This window comes from Bubalus kerabau, chromosome 11, assembly GCF_029407905.1.
Source record: "Bubalus kerabau isolate K-KA32 ecotype Philippines breed swamp buffalo chromosome 11, PCC_UOA_SB_1v2, whole genome shotgun sequence".
NCBI classification, from domain to species: domain Eukaryota; kingdom Metazoa; phylum Chordata; class Mammalia; order Artiodactyla; family Bovidae; genus Bubalus; species Bubalus kerabau.
In genome coordinates, this window is record NC_073634.1 from 67,849,776 (window position 1) to 67,872,370 (window position 22,595).

The 22,595-nt window shown below is 40.0% G+C and overlaps 2 long non-coding RNA genes across 4 annotated transcripts in view; one reads left to right on the forward strand and one right to left on the reverse strand.

Annotated features, from left to right (window-relative positions):
* Window positions 1-16,736, forward strand: part of LOC129623262 (uncharacterized) — a 60,180-nt gene extending 43,444 nt beyond the window's left edge. Inside the window, exons 6-7 of one of the 2 annotated variants that reach the window (XR_008700441.1) lie at window positions 3,230-3,285; window positions 16,145-16,736. This is a non-coding gene — a long non-coding RNA (uncharacterized LOC129623262). Of the gene's footprint in view, window positions 1-3,229; window positions 3,851-16,144 lie in introns of those variants that run through there. The other variant, XR_008700440.1, reaches the window with a different exon arrangement.
* LOC129623263 (uncharacterized) lies at window positions 2,173-7,493 on the reverse strand. 2 transcript variants are annotated; one of them, XR_008700443.1, is made up of 4 exons: window positions 7,134-7,493; window positions 5,676-5,873; window positions 4,850-4,962; window positions 2,173-3,085 (listed from the first exon to the last, which is right to left on the reverse strand). It is a non-coding gene; the product is annotated as an uncharacterized LOC129623263 (long non-coding RNA). The 2 variants fall into 2 exon arrangements; XR_008700442.1 differs by having other exon boundaries at window positions 3,861-4,962.
* Window positions 16,737-22,595: the final 5,859 nt, after the last annotated feature.

Genomic DNA, 22,595 nt, shown 5'->3' on the forward strand with positions numbered 1-22,595 from the left:
GAGCAAGGTGTGAGTGGAGTAAATAAAATCATGTTTCACTGTTGGTTTATCAACCCTCCTAGGTAGTTTTCCTGCCAGCCAACCTGCGTGCTGTTAAGGCCCATAAAATTATGCAATAGTGACTTCTTTGGAGGTTCTTTAATCAGATAATGGCCGGTGTTAGGAGGAAGGGCCCAGGGCGATGTTGCTGGCACTTAACACTGAGCTTGGTCATTACTTGTCTGGTAGAGACCAATAAACAGCTGATTACTATCCTATAAGGAGCCAATATTTTACATTTATCCTAGTTATTTTTTCTTCTCTTTGCAACTTCTCATAACGACAAGCATTTGTCAAGAAGACCTATGAGCGGTAACCTCACAGGCCCCTTAAAAATTAGAATTTTCCTAGCGTGAAATGATGCCTTTTGTGAAATGGTGAGAATGATTTTGGTTTTTACAAGAGCAGAGGTTTGATTACTTTAAAGCCCATTTCTTTCAGATGTGGAGACCCCTGGACATCATCCCCCCTTCTCTAGTCCCCTTCTCTCCTCTATGACAGGTTCACAGGCCGCAACCAAGGGGTTTTAAAATGCAAATATTTATACTTGAGCTCTGGCAATAACAGAGTCAGTTTGCTTCCTCTGTTAGCCTGTGATAATTGATGCTTCATACCTGGAACTACGTTTCATTTCTCTCTTTACACATGAAGATATTATATAAATAAAAGATAACTTATGGAGAGGAAGCAGCCATTTGAAATAATAATCCTAAATTTGACTGGGTAATCTTTTAAGGCTTTAAGAGTCAGAGATGCAGATTTCCACACTTTTAAAGGAAACCTGATTACAACCAGGAAATGTGTGCATTTTTTGAAAGTCTATTGAATTTGAATGCCTGAGTGGGTCAAAAAAGAAAAAAAAAAGAAGGATTAAAGGAAGGCAGAAGAGAAAAAGATGTGAATGTTACATATACTTTAAACTAAGGTATTCAACCTCACGTTTAGACTTCTTGTTACAACGTTACTGACTCTATATCAGAATATAATTTTTTCATGACCTATGTAAATTGCAAAGCAGTGGGTCTTATAAAATGCCTCTCTTGCCCGGGATCCTCGTCTTAGAATGAACAGCAGTATACCCAGAAGAACTGGACCCTAATTTCACAACCGCATACAAAGCCAGGCAATTCTTGAGCCAAACAAACAAAGGGGGTGTAAGCGATTTCATTTATTTTGATAATCCTCCTCCTGCACAGGGGCATTTTGCTGTCTTTGTCAAAGTGAATGACAACAATTTGGCCAACTCTCTCTGAGCTGCACTCAACAGTGACAGGCAAATTATCAGAGGCCCTGCACTTCTTATTATCAGAGGAGAAGCCATCAGGGGGACGCATGGAGGATACCTCTCCCTTGTCACTATTTGTCAGTGGGACAAGGGCCACTGCTATGGGTAGCTGACAGGTAATTTCAACAATAACAATTACTCCTATTACTGGTGTCATAAACAATTCGCCCAAGGCATGACAATAGCAAAGCTTTATAATTCAATGCCATATAAATAAATGCCAGCAGGTAACAAGTAATTTAGCTCCAATCAAGCTTTCACCCCAGCATTAATATTGTTATTGCAAGAAAATGGAAAATTGAAAAAAATTCAATATGTTAATGAATTAAGAGAGGTTCAAGGGCTAGACAAGAGGGGTTGAAAAGGGAAACCAAAATTATTATGGTATCATATTTGATGCCATGCTGGGGGCCAAACAGCAGTATAATTACTTTAAGATTAAGAAGGGGATCAAAAGTGCTGTTTGCCTCTGACTTCAGACCTGAGAAAAGCATGACACAGTCTTTCAAAATCTTCCTCTCTCCAATTTCTGAGGAATATAAGTAGAAATATGAGAATGTGTATGTAATGTAGCATCTTGCTGACTTTTTGTTCCACCTGAAATATTTCATTGGAAACAGAGGCATGAGTACCAGAGTAACATTTCCATCTGTTTAAGGAAATCGCATCAGCACCTGCTTCCTTTACATTAAGTCTCAGACTGAAATTATTGTAATAAGCATATTTTTATCTGTGCTCCAGGTAGGGCTGAGAACGCCTCCTTGCTCTCCAGCTGTCCTCCTTTTGGAAGTGGGCTCAAGGATACAGTCCCATCTTCCTCTGTAAAACTTCCTGATCAAACAAATTTGCAGTTTCACTATTTGTCCTGCAAGACAATGTGCCATCATGGTGACAGCAGTAAAAGAATTTGAAAATCTCTAATTAGGGGAGCTGCAGAGCAATTAACGCATGTCAAATTTCACTTCATCAAGTGCCACTCTAATTTTCCCTCTAAAAATTAATGGATTTTTTTTTTCCTTTTGGTATGTGTGTGTGTCCCCTTAAGGCAATGTTGATTCAAATCTGCTCAAGATGCAGTGTTGCACAGCTAAGCATCTTCTTGATTACAATCCGCCACACTTCTAACTGCGCTCATTCTCACTGCCACGGATACTTTGTCAACAGTCAAATTACACCACGCTGATAACAATGCATAATGGTGTTCCTCCTCCGAGGCCCCTGGCAGGAGATGGGGTTCATAAAAATGTGATGTTTTCTTCTCAACTGTTTCTCAAGGAAGTTTGTATGACCAGGTCACTAGTTAGGCATTCATTTTTTGAAATGAATTCGTTAATTTCAAGGAAAGGAGAGAAATGATGGCATATGAAAACAGCTCATTGAAAAAAGGAATCAGAAGAAGAATGAGGAACTGAAAATATCCGTGGCCAAAGTTTTGCTTAAACACTTTGTTCGAAGACATTTTCAAGAGCACTATTCTTGGTTAAATACCAGGATTTTTTTTTTTTTTTCTTTACTTATGGGCTATAAACATTGGAAGCCTCTCTTGAACAGACAGTATTTAGATTATGAGAGAAGTTTGTTTAACTGCCATATTTGCCAGAATCCTCAAAACATTACAGGACACAGAAGATAAATGACTTTTTTTTAAGGTCAGGACTGTATATTCCAGATAAATGTTGATTCATTTTAACTATTTTTTATCCTAGTTGCTTGTTGCAGATCTGTATCTGAGTCACCAGCCCATGCGAGGAATATTTCTCACTGAAAAAATGAAAGAAACACAGTGATTAGATGATCTTAGTTTCAGTCTTTTTAGAGATCATTCAGATTTCATGTCTAAAACACAATCAGATCCAGAACAAAAAAGGGGAAATTAAACAAAATGCTCTATGTATATCTTTGCAGATTGTTCAAGGGAGTAGAGAACATTCACATGGATGACATCTCAGTTTTCCCATCATGTAAGTATATTTTTGGTCATGTTTTCTCTAATCATATTTAGTAAAATATCAAATTCACGGAATGTACACTTCATTTTTAAAAAATTCACAGGTTGAGTCCAACTTTTCATTCACTGACAACTAACTTGAAAATCTAAAATTTGATAATTTGAGGTTTGTATTTCCAAATATCAAAAATTTCTTCCTTCTCATAAGGCATGTTCTTAAGTGGTCTATTTCAAACAAAAGAAAATGACATTCCACTTTCAGCTAGCAAATGTTAGATTCTCTCAAAGCTGATGGGGGACTCGCTTGGAAGTTTTGCCATTAGAGTCACACAAATTGAATTATATTCATCTTTCCCAAATATTGTTCTTCAAACTCTATAAATATAGCAATACTAGGTTTCAAGTTTCATGTGACTTGTTTACAAATAAAGGTATCTTGAGGGGGGAAAAAAAAACAAGCTCTTTGTACTTCAGAAGGACAAAAACCTGGAACAATCTCATATTAAAACATTAACAAAGGATTGTAAAGGGAAATTTAAAGGGATAAAACTTGATTATATAATGCAATCCAGCAGTAATCAATTTTACCTTCAATATCTTGCTTTTGTTTTCCAAATGCTAAATAAACAATACATAATGCATCCCTCATCAGCCAAACCATGGAGGCTCTGTGCTCAAATAACAGGAAACATATTCAATTTTCCTAACAGAAGACAGTTCATTAAGCTGTGCCACATCAAATAAAACTTTAATTTCTCCAGCATCAGAGTCGCAATGAAAGCAATTGAAGAAGATGAGCCATATGGTACTTCTATCAGCAAACACATATTGCTCATTCCCCCAAAGTTTTCTAATTCTGCTCCCCAGACCTGTGTAATATAGATAATGTGCTCCGAGAGCAGCAACCATGAGCTATCTAGTGTACACTTCTAATACTGTATTTAATGGGAAATAATGAATCATAAAAGCCTAGAGAAGACGGCTTTTGCTAACCTAAATCTCAGCTGTAATTTCATTGTTCTGTGCCTAAGATGCTGTTTGCCCTTTCCAAACAACAGCAGTTGAGCATAATTATGCTGCCTCAAACCTGGGCTGGCAAAAGCATCTCTAATAGAACCAAGTTTCTATTAACTCCTGAATTTCTGAATTTAATGATGTGCTGATGCAGGCATGGAGATAACCAAGCATGTGTCGTTTCCAAACCCAAAGAAACATTTTCTCCTTCTGCTCTTTGGTCAGACTGCTCAATGCTTTATATTTCCTCCTCCACTCCCTCCTCCCCCCACCCCCAACCCATGCAACAGGAGTGGCATGATTAAAAATGAGGAGATTTTCTTGTTATTAGCAAATTTGACATTTGCCTGATGAAATGCACATAAAATGTGAAAGCTCCACAGTACTCAGAAGAAGTGTCTCTGCTCCAATCCAGGCAACCAAGATGAAATAATTTAAGTAAAGGACTGTACATCTTTACTCAGAATGTGAAGATTGGATTATAAATGAAAACCAAATATTGCAGAGCTTTTAGAGTGATGGTATTTTGATGCATGTGAAGTGTCTGGTGTTACATCTCTCACCTTAACTGCTTGGATTATTAACCTAAATATCATACATATGTTCACGTGCAGCAATTTCTCTGTCCTGGGTCCAGCCTGTCTTCCGGCAAGAGACTGGGATTGGGGCTTAATTCCTTTGAAGAGAAAAAAAAAGTTTCTATTCCCGCCCCCTCCTCGCCGCCCCCCCACAAATAGGTTAATGAATTTAGCTTTTCCATTTTTAAAGCTCATCAAATCAATATTTTCCCAACACAATGCTAATTGAAAATACCATCAAATAACACTGTGGCTATATATTGAAAACATATTTTAATGGTTGTGTTTGTTTTGGTATCATATGAGCCAAGGATGGTTGAATTAAAAGACTTTTAAAAGTTAGAGATTGCCTTTTTAAAGCTTATTAAAATCAGCATGTTACATGCCTGTCTCTGAATTAGCTCTACACACTTGATTGCCATCATTAACACTAGTTGTTTGGTGTTGCTCTGTGGTGGCTCAAAGCGGATTCCTACTAGTTATTAACTTGAAATCTCTTTTCATTGAAAAAAAAAAAAAAAATTCTGGTCTGTGGAAGAAACAGTCACCAAAAGAGACAGGCCTATGAGACTATGAAAGGGCCAACAGGTAAAAGAAGGACAGTCACGTCTAAAACACACTCAGGAAAAAAAAATCATGACAACAACACAGAAGCAGTCCATTGATTATATTTCATGAATGCCTTAAAACAAATGTTTAAACAGTTTTCTGAAACAGTGCAGAAAACCCCTGCATGCTCCACTGGCTTGCAATGACAATGGCCTATTGCAATGTAAAACACGCTGGAGAATAAAAAGGTGCTTTTTGTTACCATTTTATCAAAGCTGTTCATCTTCGAGCTGCAGGCAGCATTTTGCTGGAATTGCAGATATTTCTCTGTCCAGGCTCCTTTGTTTGTGCATCTCATTTGCATATATTTATCTCCAGCTGAGGGTGCTTTCTGCTCATTAAGGCCTCCCTTCCCATTATTTCATAAGCCAGCTGCTGAGAGAGATTTCACCTGTGGTGACTGAGAAAAGAGGGGTGAAAAACTAAATTCTTCATAAAAAGGAAATCTTCTGAGTCTCTTCCCCTATAAATGGGCACCATTTGTGTTAAACAGCCTCTTGTCATGATAGATGCCTCTGGAGGTCAGGGGTTAAAGTTGATTTGAAGGTCAGCAGTAAAACAACAGACAAACCAGACGCCAAACTGGTTCCTTAGCTGTCGGTGGGAGCTGTGGTACAAACAGGTCTTGAACCTTTTTCAACCTCTAATAAAACAGGGGATGAATCTGAAGTGGATCAACCAGGCCCCTGAGGCAGCAGCACAGAAAACACAAATAATATCAATATCAGGCAGCCACAGGAAACAATGGGGCATTTCTCCGTGCTCCATGCATGCTGCTATTGTTTCAAGGGCTGGGGAATTAATTCCACTTATTTATTTAAGGCGTGTCAACTCACTGCCTAAACCTGTTTCAGTGTCAAGATGAATAAAACTTTTATGGCTCATAAAATAGAGCCATTCATCTCAATGCTCTTTGTGGTGCATGTTTTTTTTTTTTTTTTCCTGGCATACTGAGTTAGGCCTCTGCTCCTAAATGGTTACATCTGAACTGTTGCTGTGATCCACACCATATTAGAGAAAAAAATGATTTTGCCGGCAAATGGATCTCAACAGAAATGACACAGAAAAGCATTTTAGCTGCAATGGAATAGTCCCCAAATTCCTCCCAAATCCTCATCATGCGCTTGCATCTGTTTTGAACATGCATTATTGACAAAGCAGAAGTTGTGTTATTTTAGGGGAAAGTTAAAAAATGATAGTCATAAAAAGTTAGTTTTCTAGAATATCACATATTTCATTTGACTTTAGAAATGCAACCTGGTTAGTATAGCTGCTTCCCATTCATCACCTTTGGCCCAAGTTTTCACTGTTGTGTACTCAGTTTGCACCGACAGAATAATTCAAATGCCTTCTTTAGCTCTACTGCTTTGAATTTTAATTTTGAACAGAAAATGCCAAACATAAATAGAAAATATACATTTCAGCGTATTTTTGGATCATACAATTTTTCAAAGTTCGGTTGTCGAGTCAATTTTCCTTTTTATTTCCAACTCATGACTTTAATAGTAATGTAATCCTCATAAACAAATGAACATTTATGAAGTGCCACAACCAGTGCTAAGCACACACGTGTTCTCATGCAATTGTTAGTGCTAGTTTAATCCAAGTCGCACAAACCCATTTAGAATAGTAAGAATACTCTTCAGGATCCAGAGCATACCTTAGAAAGGAAAATAGTCCAGTCAAGCAATATCATTCTAGCAGATGCTTTAACAGGGAACATCATATGAACCAGATTGTTCGATATTAAAATGAGCAAAAGGAAACCATTCCATGGTATTTCACAAATTCTCCAATCATGGGTTAAATCACGTCCACTGCAGCTCTCTGCTCTGTTGCAATGTAAATTGATTTGTGGATGAGTCACTGTGTTGTCCCAGTTGCTTTGCTTTGGAGGTCTCCAGTGAATATTGTAGCCTTTACTTATGGATGTGAGATTATTTCTAATTTAGTCAGTCAGTAGGCCAGTTTTTCTGCATGCACTCAAGTTTTTCCAGCAAGTAGGTTATTTGAGAATGGCCCAGACAGAAGTTGTACTTTCACATTTGGTTCATGGGTAAAGATGCCGCCCTGGAGGTGTGGGGTTCAGTTTTTGGGTGCCAAGCACTGCTTAAGGGTCCATTGCATGCTCTTTCCCATTTGAACTGGGGCGTGGACCAGAGCTCTGCATGGGGGTGGTCCCTTTACCAAGCACTCCTGTTTGAAAATGGAATTGCTTTCAAGTGGCCACCAGACCCTGAGAAAAATATTTCAACTCACAATTGATTAGGTTTTGGTAATCTATGGCAATGTGTTCTCATTTAAGCATGGAGCAGGAGATTTTTCTTCGATGACCCTTTACAGTTTAAAGAATGCAAGCAGTCCTGCTTCACACAAGAAATGCAAGTTGTGGTTGGAGAAATTTTCTAACTTATTGAAGGCAGTTTCTATCCTCCTCTTTGTACACCCTCTGCCTTCCCAAAGCATTTTATAGCTCCCTCTGCATCTGAGTTATCAATTTTCTCTCAGACCTTCCACATTACATTTAACCCCACTCCCATCCCCCAACCTAGGCCCTCCCAGTAACCAGCAAAAATACAGTTTACTCCCCCCGCCAAGCCTGCACTCCGGTCTCTCGTTCTACTTTTGCTCTAATCTAATCACTAATTCTTAAGCTTGGCCAAATAGTTAAAAATGTTAAGTGCTAGCAAGGCCTTCTACCTCCCCCTCATATCTGTCTCTGTTTATGGAATGGGCCTGGTTTCCTCCTCTTCTCCTTCAGCCCAGGGTCTTCAGGTCAGAACGCTGTAAATACACACAGCTCTGGCCCGACCCATAAATCTGAGCAAAGGGCAGGCTTATATATTCAGATAAGCATGGGTGGGGGGCGGGCGCTTGGAAGGAACAAGAACTAGTGAATCTGATGTTCTGCAGCCATGCTCTTGAGACGAGAACTGAACAGGCCAAGAATCTTCAGTGTGGAGAGGAAAAGATTTTTGTCTCGAAACATCTTTCCTTATTTCTAAAGGATGAGTTTGGCAAGGCTTCCTCTTTTAATTATTTTTTCTAACTTTTTCCATATTGGTTATACTCATATCCTTACTGAACATATTATCTTCAAGGCAATCAAATTAAACAATAAATTTCATTTATTTATTTCCGATGTCTTTCTTCCTTCTTAAGTGTATTGGTTTGTGTTTTGAACTTTGTGTATGTATGCTGTGTGTGTGTGTGTGTGTGTGTGCGCGCGCGTGTGTGCGGTGAATGAGTCCTTTTCCCAGAAATTCTATTCTACTGTAATTTTTCAGACCTAAAGGTCTCTTCCTAAATAACCATGCTGTTAGTCACCACATTGAATCCTCAAATAAAATATGTCTGAAGGAGTTGGGAATGACAAAGTGATAAGTAAATGCTTACTGGCCTTCAATCTTTAACGTTTCTACTTTATTACCAAGTTCGTCTTTTCTGTTGAATTTTCAAATCTCAAAGTTTCCTATGATTCCAGAAAGACTATCCTTCTTGGGACATGTGTCCCCTGTGGACAAATATACTGTCATAATGGAAAGTCTTGAACAGGGTGACTATGGCTGAAAACATTCTTTCTACTATTCATCTGACCTGATTCTGCTTCAGAGGTCATGAGCCACACCCCGCACTTGCCTCAGTCACTTAAGAATCTAGGACATGTATGATGACCTAGAGGGGTGGGATGGGGAGAGGAGGGAGGGACCGCGAGGGAGGGGATACATGTATAATTATGACTGATTCGCGTTGTGGTAAGGCAGAAACCAACGTTGTAAAGCTGTTTTCCTAAAAATTAAAAAATAAAAAAAAGAAGAATCTGGGAAATGTGGCACTTGCTTTGTTTTCAGTCAATATTTTAAATTTTATCATGTACATAGATAGAATTAAAATTTTTTTTCATATATAGAATTTTTATCTCATTTCTCTAGGTTATTTTTTTGGCAAATGAAGAACTGATTTTTTTTTTTTTAAGCCCAATTCATATTCCTCAAAAGGACCTTCTTGGGTTGAAATGTTAGTGACAATTCCATGTAGGTAAGAGAATTTTATGGGAAAAACTGCCAAGAGAGTAACTGGGCTGGCTGCCCAGACTGTTTGCTACATTCTAGCCTTGCCTTAGACAAATCCTTACATGGAAACAACCATAATAATGATCACCACTAATTGAGCACTTACTTTTGGAAAGCAACCTGTCAGGTACTTTAGATATATATTAATCTTTTTTTTTTTTCATTCTTGATGGGTAGTTTTTTTTTTTAATTTTTATTTTTAATTGGAGGATAACCCTTATAATAACATGGCAAATGAAGTGTTAAAATCTCCATTTATGAATGAAAAACTCTGATTGGAAAAGTGAAGACATATCTCCTAGAACAAAGATTAAGCTTAGAATTCAAACATGAGTGTGACCCCACAGTCCTCGGTTCTGAACTGCCTCTTATGGACTCAGGTTCTCCTCTTCAGGATGTGGGTCTTAGGTGGAACAGTGTTGATTTAACAGGGTATTCTGTATCTGGGTTGATTTTCTCTGTCCACACCTCTCCTGAAGCCTAGGCTTGACCTTTTCAACAGTCCTCTGGTGTCATGGCCTGGCTATCACAGAACTCCTGCAGTCCATATCTAAGACTGAATTCATTGATTTCTCACCCAACCTGCTTCTTTGTGATCGATGTGATATTTCCTGGGAGCACCACTGTCTGCTCCACTCTGTAGTTCATGCTCAAGGCTCTCTCTTGCTGCCTCAGCTCATTCCCTTCTCACCTGCCATGATCATCAGCTGGCCTGGCAGAGCTGTGACAAGTGCAGGGGGCATTACTGTCTCACTCCCTGGGTCTGCATCTGGCTCCTCTATTTACCAGTAGTGCAGCATTGCACTGGAGAGGGAAATGGCAACCCACTCCAGTATTCTTGCTGGGAAATTCCATGGATAGAGGAGCCTGGTGGGCTATACAGTCCATGGGGTTGCACAGAGTTAGACACGACTTAAGTGACTTAACACGCATGCACACAGCATTGCACAAAGTACTTTACTCCTCTGTGCCTTGATCTTCTCATCTGTAAAATGGGTCCCCAAATACTACTTATTTCATAAAGTAGTCTAGTTTCAGACCCCTGGTATTGCTTCACCTAACTGTTACAACAGCCTTCAGGCTGGTTTCTCTCCTTGTCATCCAGCCTTCTCACTTCCATCAGAGTTAGCATTATAAAATAATACCTATGATGATACCCTCCTGCGTAAAAGTCTTTGCCTCTCTGTTGCCTTCAAGCCTAACTATGGAGTCAGGCAAAGTCTTGGTAATCTCCTGCCAACTAGCCTTTCCAGGATCATTTCCATCATGTCCCCCTAAGCAATCTGCACTCTGGTGACAAAAAATTATCCATATGATATGCTCTTGAGCCTCCAGACTTCTGACCATGTTGTGCCCCACTACCAGCGATGCCCTTCCTTTCCATTTATGCCTAGTGATGGGCACTGATCTTGTATGTCTCAGTTCAAAAGTCACCTATGTTTTAGGGCATCACACATTGAGTTAGTCACATGTAGAGTGTATTTGTTCTGTTTCAGAATAGTTGTTGAATAGTTGAATGACAGGCCCTGTCATCATGATGCTGTACCATTTGGCTGTGAATGCCTGTGGGCAGAGACAGTATATTTTTCAACCCTGTATCTTTTGTTCTAGAGTCTCACATATAGTGGGACTCCTCCCCCAAATTTTGATTAATTTATAAAATGGCATTCCTCACCCTAAAAATGACTTAAAGTAAATGTGAATCAAATGCCTGCAATGCTGTTAATTGAAAAGTCTTGTTAGCTTGGATGACACAGTGAACTTGTGACAAAATTAAATTAAAAACTCAAGAGAATTTAGGAGCTTGGGATTAACAGATACAAACTGTGATATATAAAACAGATAAATGACAAGGACCTACTGTGTAGCACAGGGGAGTATATTCAATATCTTATAATAACCTATAAGGGAAAAAGAATCTGAAAAATCTACATATATATGTATATACATATAACTGAACCACTTTATTATAAATCTGAAACTAACACATTATAAATCAACTATACTTCAATAAAAAACTCTAGTGCAACTGTATTGTTCTTACAGTCTCCAAGATGAAGCCATCCTGGTTTTTCCTAGTACACATGTTGCTGCTGCTGCTGCTAAGTCACTTCAGTCGTGTCTGACTGTGCGACCCCATAGATGGCAGCCCACCAGGCTCCCCCGTCCCTGGGATTTTCCAGGCAAGAACACTGGAGTGGGTTGCCATTTCCTTCTCCAATGCATGAAAGTGAAAAGTGAAAGTGAAGTCGCTCAGTCGTGTCCGACTCTTTGTGACCCCATGGACTGCAGCCTACCAGGCTCCTCCGCCCATGGATTTTCCAGGCAAGAGGACTGGAGTGGGGTGCCATTGCTTTCTCTGAGTACACATGTTAAATAGTACATTTTTCTGGAACCTTAAGAGAATGGAAATTCTTTAGAATATCAGTGAGGTCTCTATGTTTGATATAGCTCACTAGCCAGTTTTTGCTTATCTGCCCTTACTCCAGGCATAATATTTTATGGCAGGCAGTGTATGGATAAGGACACAGCCATAGGCTTGGGAGCTGGAGGCCTGGATTTAAATCCTGGTGCTGCCACTTACAAGTTTTCTAATTGCTGGAAGCAGTTTTCCCAGGGCCTGTCCTCTTATCTGGAAAGTGGGTATCATAGTAACATCAACCACAGAAGGTACTATGAGTATCCAATGAGTTAGTGCTTCCACATACTTAGATAAATGCCTGACTTACAATAAATGCTCAATAAAAATGTTAAATATGTTACCCAGTTGGTGTTTATAGGAGAGGTGCCTAAAATTCTGGTAGAAAAATGAGGGTGATTTTATCACCAGAGCACAGTTCAGAGAGCTTGGGGAGATGATGAGCTGACCCATTCACCTGTGCCAGGACTAGTTATCCATTCAGACATTGTTCCAACACTCCAGCAATTTAGCATTTCATTTTATCCTATGACACATAGAGCTAAATCTAGAGGAAAACAAACTTTAATTTAGCAGTTAGGGCAGTTGGCTCCAGAATTGTTCTGCCTGGGTTAAAATCCTAGCTCTATGACATGCTGGTCATGTAACCTTGGGAGAATGTTTTCTTTTTTTTTAATTTTAAGTTGAAAGATAATTACTTCAGTATTGTGGTGGCTTTTGTGGTACAACAACATCAGCCATAGGTAGCCATATGTCCTAAGTTCAAGCCTTCTCATCTGGCAAATGAGGGGGAAAAAAGCCTAATTTTAACACTTTACCTGTTGTAATAATTAAATGAAAACAACTTGACATGCTTATTATAGGGCTTGTTGCATAGTGAGAGCTTCAGATCTGTTAATCCCTGTTTTCTTGTTGAAAGTATCATAATGTTTTAGTATATGATGTGCTTCTTAAATTTACTATGAAATATATCAAACCTGTGCCCTGCATTTTTCATTCAATGGATGCAACTGGACGGATGTGTGTAGCTCTCATTCCATCAGGTTCACTGCTATCAGCATTTTATTATACCAGCACCTCACAATTAATTTTATTATTTTTTATATTGATGGGCATCTAGACTGTAACTGACTGATTTCTATTGCAAACACTGCTGTGTGGAACACTCTCATTCCATGTGCTTTGGTGCACATGTGAACGACTGAAAGACTTTGTTTAGGGAATTAAACTCAGGGATGAAATTGTAGGACATGTGAATATTCAAATTTACTGTGCTGTGCTTAGTCACTGTCATGTCAAACTCTTTGTGACACCATGGACTGTAGCCCACCAGACTCTTCTGTCCATGAGGATTCTCCAGGCAAGAATGCTGTAGTGGGTTGCCATGCCTTCCTCCAGGGGATCTTCCCAACCCAGGGATTGAACCAGGGTTTCCTGTGTTGCAGGCAGATTCTTTATCAGCTGAGCTACCAGGGAAGCCCATTCAAATTTACTAGATGTGGTAAACTCTCTTCTAAGTAGCAGCTCATGAAGGATTTTCTGATAGATGATTTTTACAAATGTATTTTGGATCTTCATAAAAATTACTCTGTCGTAGACAGTCTGCAAGATTTTATGGTTTCAATGTAAAATCCAAATCACTTCCTTCTTTTTGTATTCTTACTCTCATGGGGTCCTCCTGTAATGGCCAACAGAATACTGTAAAAGTGATTGTTGCTGTTGTTTAGTCGCTAAGTCGTGTCTGACTCTTTACGACCCCATGGACTGTAGCCAGCCAGGCTCCTTCCATCTATGAGATTTCCCAGGTAACAATACAGGGAATCCTTCTCAAGGGGATCTTCTCAACCCAGGGATTGAAATTGCCTCTCCTGCACTGGCAGGTGAATTCTTTATCACTGAACCACCAGTGAAGTCAAACTGATGAAACAGGTAACAAAAAACTTGCTTCTGTTTGGGATTCCTTGATAACTCAATTGGTAAAAAATCTGCCTGCAATGCAGGAGACCCTGGTTCAATTCCTGGATCTGGAAGATTCCCCAAATAAAGGAAAGGCTACCCATTCCAGTATTCTTGCCTGGAGAATTCTCTCCTAAAGAGTTGGACACTACTGAGCAACTTTCAATTGCACTCATCTCACACGCTAGTAAAGTAATGCTCAAAATTCTCCAAGCCAGGCTTCAGCAATATGTGAACCGTGAACTTCCTGATATTCAAGCTGGTTTTAGAAAAGGCAGAGGAACCAGAGATCAAATTGCCAACTTCCTCTGGATCATGGAAAAAGCAAGAGAGTTCCAGAAAAACATCTATTTCTGCTTTATTGACTATGCCAAAGCCTTTGACTGTGTGGATCACAATAAACTGTGGAAAATTCTGAAAGAGATGGGAATACCAGACCACCTGATCTGCCTCTTGAGAAATCTGTATGCAGGTCAGGAAGCAACAGTTAGAACTGGACATGGAACAACAGACTGGTTCCAAATAGGAAAAGGAGTATGTCAAGGCTGTATATTGTCATTCTGCTTATTTAACTTATATGCAGAGTACATCATGAGAAACGCTGGACTGGAAGAAACACAAGCTGAAATCAAGATTGCCGGGAGAAATATCAATAACCTCAGATATGCAGATGACACCACCCTTATGGCAGAAAGTGAAGAGGAACTCAAAAGCCTCTTGATGAAAGTGAAAGTGGAGGGTGAAAAAGTTGGCTTAAGCTCAACATTCAGAAAACGAAGATCATGGCATCTGGTCCCATCACTTCATGGGAAATAGATGGGGAAACAGTGGAAACAGTGTCAGACTTTATTTTTCTGGGCTCCAAAATCACTACAGATGGTGACTGCAGCCATGAAATTAAAAGACGCTTACTCCTTGGAAGGAAAGTTATGACCAACCTAGGTAGCATATTCAAAAGCAGAGATATTACTTTGCCAACAAAGGTTCGTCTAGTCAAGGCTATGGTTTTTCCTGTGGTCATGTATGGATGTGAGAGTTGGACTGTGAAGAAGGCTGAGCGCTGAAGAATTGATGCTTTTGAACTGTGGTGTTGGAGAAGACTCTTGAGAGTCCCTTGGACTGCAAGGAGATCCAACCAGTCCATTCTGAAGGGGATCAGCCCTGGGATTTCTTTGGAAGGAATGATGCTAAAGCTGAAACTCCAGTGAAATTCCAGTACTTTGGCCACCTCATGCGAAGAGTTGACTCATTGGAAAAGACTCTGATGCTGGGAGGGATTGGGGGCAAGAGGAAAAGGGGAAGACAGAGGATGAGATGGCTGGATGGCATCACTGACTCAATGGACGTGAGTCTGAGTGAACTCCGGGAGTTGGTGATGGACAGGGAGGCCTGGCGTGCTTCGATTCATGGGGTTGCAAAGAGTTGGACACGACTGAGCGACTGATCTGATCTGATCTGAGCAACTTTCACTTTCACTTCTCTGTTTGTGGCATCCCTTCTCTTTCTGTCTCTTTTGCATCTCTTTTGCAACCTACAGTCAGTATAAAACCAACTCTACAGGGACTTAAAGAGTTAATGTTGCCATGTCTCAGTTGGATTATGGAGGGTTTTGTTTTCTTCAATAAACTTTTTCTGTACTATGTAAGATCTTTCTAACAAACTTGTGTTACTACTTTTATTATTAGGAAAATATATTTAACACCTGGGGAAATTATTATTGATTTACTTTTAGCATTACAGAGAACTGAGGACCACAAAATTCTACCTTCAAATTGGAAAAAGCCATCTTACTAAGCAGATGCCAACAGCAGAGCATCCGGAAAGGTTCTGGATGCTGCTTCAGTTTGGTTGACTTCCTTCTAAATCATCTTGGTCTTTTTGGCACTGGGGATGGGTTTTGTGAAAGACAATTTTTCCATGGAACGAGGGTGGGGTGGGGTTGGTTTCCAGAAGATTCAAGCATGGTAGGGTTCCCTCCTATGAAAATTAATGCTGCTGCTGATCTGCAAGGAGGCAGAGTTCAGGTGGAAATGTGAGTGATGGACAGCAACTGTAAATGCAGATAAAGCTGTGATTGCTTGCCCACCATTCACCATCTGCTGTGCAGCCCGGGGGACCCCTGTTTTAGTGTACTTATTCTGTTATTTATATTCTCTATGCATTTCCAATGTATAGTGTGTTTCTGTCTTCATGCTTTATTTGCTATTGTGTTTTCCCTTTCAGACCATCAGCTCTGTGAGGACAGTGGCTGTCTTTCTAACTTACCATCCTTTCTGCAGTCCTTAGAGCAGAGTAGGTACTTACTAATCACTTGAGGAATGACTAAATTGTTCAGACTACACAAGAAAAAGAGGAGAGCCAGGAGCAGGAAAATCAGTTCAAACAAAGTTCTATCCCAGGTGAGGAGACTACTGACAATTTGGGGGGCTGTTCTCAGTACCAGGTGCCACTGAGAACAGACACCGGGTGTCACCTGAGTGCCCAAGGTCTGCGCCAGGTGGAAATTCAGAGAAACTTCCTGTGAAGGTGTTCAGTCAGTGCCAAGGAAAGAGACTGGTGTAGTTTTCTGAACTCCAGTGGGGCAACCCAGAAGAAGGGGCTTGTAACTGAGTCTTCAGAATTCACAGTAAATCATCATGGCCTCTAGGTTTATTTGAACCATCTAAGATTGAATCACATTTACTTCTTAAAACAAGGAACTATTTTGTTTTTATCATGTACAAAATACTGATCACAAATACTTCAGGCAATAAGAAAAAATATTACCAGTTATGGCAAACACTGGAAATTTATAATTTGGTGACTTCATAAAGATCTGATCATTCCAACATCACGTTTCCAATCATTATTTTTTAAGCACTCCATTTACAGGGAATCATGTAGCCAGAATTTATTGTTTGTTTAGATTTTTCCAATGCCCTCATCACTGAGGTCTCTGGTTGCATGTGTAGAAGATTAAGAGATACAATAAACTAAAAAGAATAGACCAAGAAACACATACTAGATCTGGGCCAAATGAAATAAATATGTCTACTTCTAAATCCTGAAGTTCAACAAGAACAAAAACAAACTCTTATATATAAAAGAAGTAAAATTTTCATAAGAAAGAGATTCAGCCTTAATTTGATCTGTTTGCCCAAGTTAAACAGATGTTTAATCTAGAAGCCAGTATTCATAATTATTTTTATATTTTCCAATTATACTTTGGAAAATAATATGGGCCACAAAGAAGCACAACCAAAGAATTCAAATTCCCACAGATGTGAATTAAGGCCAAGGCATGGGTTTTCAACTCAGAACAAATGATCTTAAAATCCTGTTTGCAACTGCTACTAATAAAATTAATATTTTAATTAATAAAATAATGAATTTATTAGTTATAAATTGTATTATTTATATATAAATTATATTATCTATTATATAATTATAAATTATATATTAATATACATATAAATTATAAATTAATAAAATAAGAATGAACTACAGCTAAATGCAACTCTTCTCAGTATCAGGTTAAAAGCCCAGTTCCCTGGGTTTAATTTCTTGTTTTATGATGGTAGACAGATCGCTCCATCTCTTTACAACTCACTTTTCTCACCTGTAAAATGGGGACAATAATAGTATCTGTCTCTTTGAGTTTCTGTGAGACTCCCATAAGTTAATGCATGTACTGCATACAGAATAAGAACTAAATAAATATTAACTGTGATTATTGAACAGAGAAATAAAGCACCTGCTTATTGTTAGGAATGGTCTTATCTTCTTTTGTTTTGACAAGAGAACACCCTTGTCCATCTCTGCAGCTTCAGTCTTTCATATTCTTAGCTTAGATGGTTCCTTTCCTTCTCCCCTCCGAGAATGCTTCCCTTGCTCTGACTCACTTTGACTGACCCCTTAATAGCGGTAGGTTAGCACCAGAAAATGACTCAAGGCTGATTCCTCTGGGAATTAGTGTTTTTTAAAAAAATTTCCTGACACTCTAGAATTAGCAAGAGCAGTAGAGAAGACCTGATGAATTTTAGAAATCTATAAGAAAATAAGAGCAACCTTTGCAAACGCTTCTCTTCCTAAAATAAACCTCCTCAAACATTTCTGTCCCAGAGCGCCTATGATGGAGTATCCCACGTGGCTATCACTCTCCAAAAGGGAGAACCAAAAAAATAAAATTCCCTGTGTAAGGATCATACTGACATGACTGTGCATCAGGAAACTGAATACAGCTCTGTTCCCTTCTGGCAGATCTGAAGGAAGAAGCCAGTTGTCAGTTCTGTTTCTCTTCCACTTGCCATGTTGTCATGGCAAAGGTTGTGGTAGACAGAGGTCTCCAGGCACAGCACAAACCAACATCCTGGCCTTCAACCTGTGATTCTGTCCTGTGGGCCAGTCACGTCAATTCCCAAGCCTTAGCTGTCTTGGCACCATTATGCCAGCCCAACAGCCATGGCTATATCCAAGCAGGGACGTGGTCCAGGTGGCCTTGTAAGTCCCACCCAGCTCTTAAATCTATGACTCCTTTTACTTGTTTCACTGTGAGAGCATTGTAACCTCTCCTCCCAATTGTAACATCTTTAAAATCTAGCCCTTGAGTAAAGAAATCTGCCATGGATTTTCTTCTGGATTTCTTTGCCTAAAGCTGTGGCACTGAAAATCTTCTTGAAAAGAAATATTACTCTCCTCCCATGCAAGGCTCTAGTCATCTTCCGAAATGCCATTTGGATCCAGTTACTTCCCTGTGTAAACTCTTCCAATTGCTCTTCTTGGTGTGCAGTGTGATACAGCAGTGTGTACGTGGCATTTCATATCCTTCATGTGGGCCTGTGTAGTCCACTGCCCCATGGGTACCCTGGGATCTGGCCCTAACAAGCTGGACACCTCCTTTGCCATCTTATCTCTTCTCCATCCCCTGCCTTTGGATGGATTCTTTCCTCTGAAATTAACAGGCTTCTTCGCTTTCCCTGCTTGGCTAAATCCTTCTCCTCCTATACATTAAACTCAGGCATTGTGTTCTCTGGGGCCCTTCTTGGATCTCAGAAGGGGACGGATTGTCTCTGCTCTGTGCCATCTGATCCTCCGTGCTTCCCCCTGCTGCACTGTTCATGCTGCATTATACTTGTGTTGTGGTGTTCCTGTTGCCCACTGGTGGAAACTTCTGAAGACAGGCACTGGATCTTGCATTTTGGCAAGTCCTGCACCAGCCCAGAGTCTGCTCATGGCAACAAGGTCACTAAACATTTGAAGCCTGGATTTGACAAGATCTTCCTTGTGAATAATTAGAGACACCATAAACTTGGGGATTAGAATTAGGTATGCATAGCTGATGGAAAACTGTTCCCAAAGAATTTGGAGAGGGCAGACCTAAGGTGATGATTTGTAAGACTTAGAAAGGGTGGGAAGTAAGATGCAGAGGCCATTGAACCTGAGAATGATTTCTTCAACAGGTAATATGCCCAAATGATTCATCTTTGAAACTGATGAGGTGTAAAATTCTGCTTTTTGGGCTAACAGTTCATTAAACTAATACAAACTGTGGGAGGAAAACTTGTCTGGAAGTGACCCCAAATGAACCAAGACTGTGATAGAAACTGCCTAAAAATTTTCAAAAATTTTGAAATTGTGCATTGAGCACCTAGTATCAATTGGATATTTTCATCTGCTGCTGCTAAGTCGCTTCAGTCGTGTCTGACTCTGTGCGACCCCGTAGACGGCAGCCCACCAGGCTCCACCGTCCCTGGGATTCTCCAGGCAAGAACACTGGAGTGGGTTGCCATTTCCTTCTCCAATGCATGAAAGTGAAAAGTGAAAGTGAAGTCGCTCAGTCGTGTCTGACTCTTTGCAACCCCATGGACTGCAGCCCACCAGGCTCCTCCGTCCATAGGATTTTCCAGGCAAGAGGACTGGAGTGGGGTGCCATCGCCTTCTCCGATATTTTCATCAGATGCTTTAAATTCATAACCACATTTATTAAACCCCACAGCATCTCTATGATGTAGGTAATATTAACCCCATTTTGTGAACCAGGAGACTGAAGCCAAAATGGAGACTGATGTCACACGGCTTGGAAGAGACAGCACTGATGGGGTGACCCTAAAGGTAAAGGAGTAAAGGAGGGGCATGCATGCGTGTTTAGCTGCTAAACTGTGTCCGACTCTGCAACCCTATGGTCTGTAGCCTGTAGCCCTCCAGGCTTCTCTGTCCATTGGACTCTCGGGGCAAGAATACCGGAGTGGGTAGTCATTCCCTTCTTCAAAGGATCTTCCTGACCCAGGGATTGAACCCACGTGTCCTGCAATGCAGGCAGATTCTTTACCGTCTAAGCGAACAGGGAAGCCCAACAAGGGGCAGCCTCATACAGACCATGGTTAAACAGACATGCAAATCCTGTTCCCCCAACCCAAGGATCAAATGTAGCTGCTGGAACCACAGGCTCCTGCCTGGAAGGGGCTGAGCCTGCTGGGTAAGCTCAACATAGGCAGGGATAAGGTCAGACTCTGCAGGCAGGTGGGTCTGCTACCAGCCCTGTGTGGACTCATCCAGGCACGCTCACTGTCTCCTGGATTCAACAATCAGGCTGGCAGCCAGTGTGACTCTAAATCTCAAGCATAAAACAAGGGAATGAAGTCCCTGTCCCTAGCAGTGGCTTGAATATTAACTGACATATCAATGAAACCAAAGGGAGAGAGGATGCAATGGTTAATTTTATGCGTCACCTTGAGTGGATGGTGGTGCCCAGTTATTTGGTCAAACACCTATCTAGATGCTGCTGTGAAGGTATTTTTTAGATGTGATTATAATTTATTTATTTTTAATTTTTTTAACTTTTTATTTTATATTGGAGTATATATAGTTGATTAACAATGTTGGGCTAGTTCCAGCTGTACAACAAAGTGATTTAGTTATACGTATAGATGTATCTATTCTTTTTCAAATTCTTTTCCCAATTAGGTTGTTACATAACATTGAACAGAGTTCCCTGTGCTATACAGTAGGTCCTTGTTGGTTATCCATTTTAAATACAGCAGTGTGTACATGTCAATTCTGAGTAAAGTCAGTTAAGCTCCAGAATATGGGTGGGCCTCATCTAATCAATTGAAGGCCTAACAGCAAAGACTGAAGTTACCAGAAGAAGAAATTCACCTCAAAACCACAACAACAACTCTTACCTGAACTTGCAGCCTGCCTCACAGACTGCAGTCTTTCCAGTCCCCACAATTGCATGAACCTGTTCCTTCTCTCAGTCTCTCTCTCTTGCTCACTTTTGTGTCTGTGTGTGTACACGTATGTGTGAGTGTGTGTGTGTGTGTATTCTCCTGGTTCTGTTTCTCTGGAGAACCCTGCTAATACAACTGGTAATGTTGAATCTGTAGCTGAAAGGTTAGCATGATGCCTATGAAAGCCACATTCAAGTTTTAGATGGTTCTCACAGGATTGGGCTTATTCCATGTGTGCCATCAGCGTGGCTTATCTGAGATGCCTGAACATTTGAAATGGTTTACGTAGTGTATGCTGGCTCTGGTCAGTGTTGCTACAGAAAAGACGCTCATGTTATGAAAAAATTGAATTAGATGGCTGGCTGCTAGGGGTACTTCAAACTATTTTAAGGGTGGTGACATTATCTTATGTTAAATAATTATAATGCACTTGTCCCCACATTTTAAAATTTTTGAGTTTCTCTCATGTCTATTAAATTACTAGCACATAGCTGGGCAATTATTATGGAGTTGAGTTGAGACTGTAATAATGGCAAATTAAGAACCAAATTTCAACTTAAAATTAACCTGTATTTCTTATTTTCTTCACCATGCTTTGTCCTTATGTATTTCTTTTAAAGTACTCCCTTTTATGACCAGCATATTAGTAATGCTCTATTATTACTTGGTTATTTAATTATAAATTAAAATGCATAGCTCACAGGATTTCTGATGAGAACTAAGCAAGAAATTAAAACACAAATGAGAAAATAACCTAATTTGGAAATAACGTCTCTCTGAACTCAATTGTATTGTTTTCACAGAAAGTATAATTGGAAGGAGAAATCTGTCTGTTAATTTTATCCAAAAGAATAAAAGACTTATTGGAATATAAAAAAGTACTGCCTCTTTAAATGTTAATGAACAGCAGCTTTATCAACTCTAGAAGGTTTTGCTTTTAGTTTTCCTCCTTCAGTGAACATTTTACTGCCTCCTACCTGGCAAAGAAACATGGGATTGAACCTGAGTTTGAGACCATGGAAATAGCTGGTCTGGAAATTTCAAGCCAATTTCATCCCCTTTCCCTTGAGCATGGCTCCATGCCCTCCTCTTTTCTCCTTGAATGATCCTGTTAACATTCTAGGTTTTGCCACTGTTGACACAGCCAACCTGTCCTGCCCCACTGGTTAAATTTGCACTCGGTGAAGACCAGAGAAGTCCTTTAAGAGATCTGACACCCATCCCTTGGTCAGATCATCTTGCAGGGCAAGAAAGTATCATAAGAAGCTGAGGGTATTAGCCAGCCTTGCCCTTGATGTTTCCTGTTGAGGACAACTCCAGCAGACTCTAAAACAGCACTGAGGTTACAGATGGCATCTCTTTGGAAGGGGTGTTCAGCCCTGTAGCATGCCTCCTGGGGCCAAAATTCCCTCCAACAGACTTTTCAGCCATGGTGTATCCAAGTGTGGTCCCTGGACTCACAAATC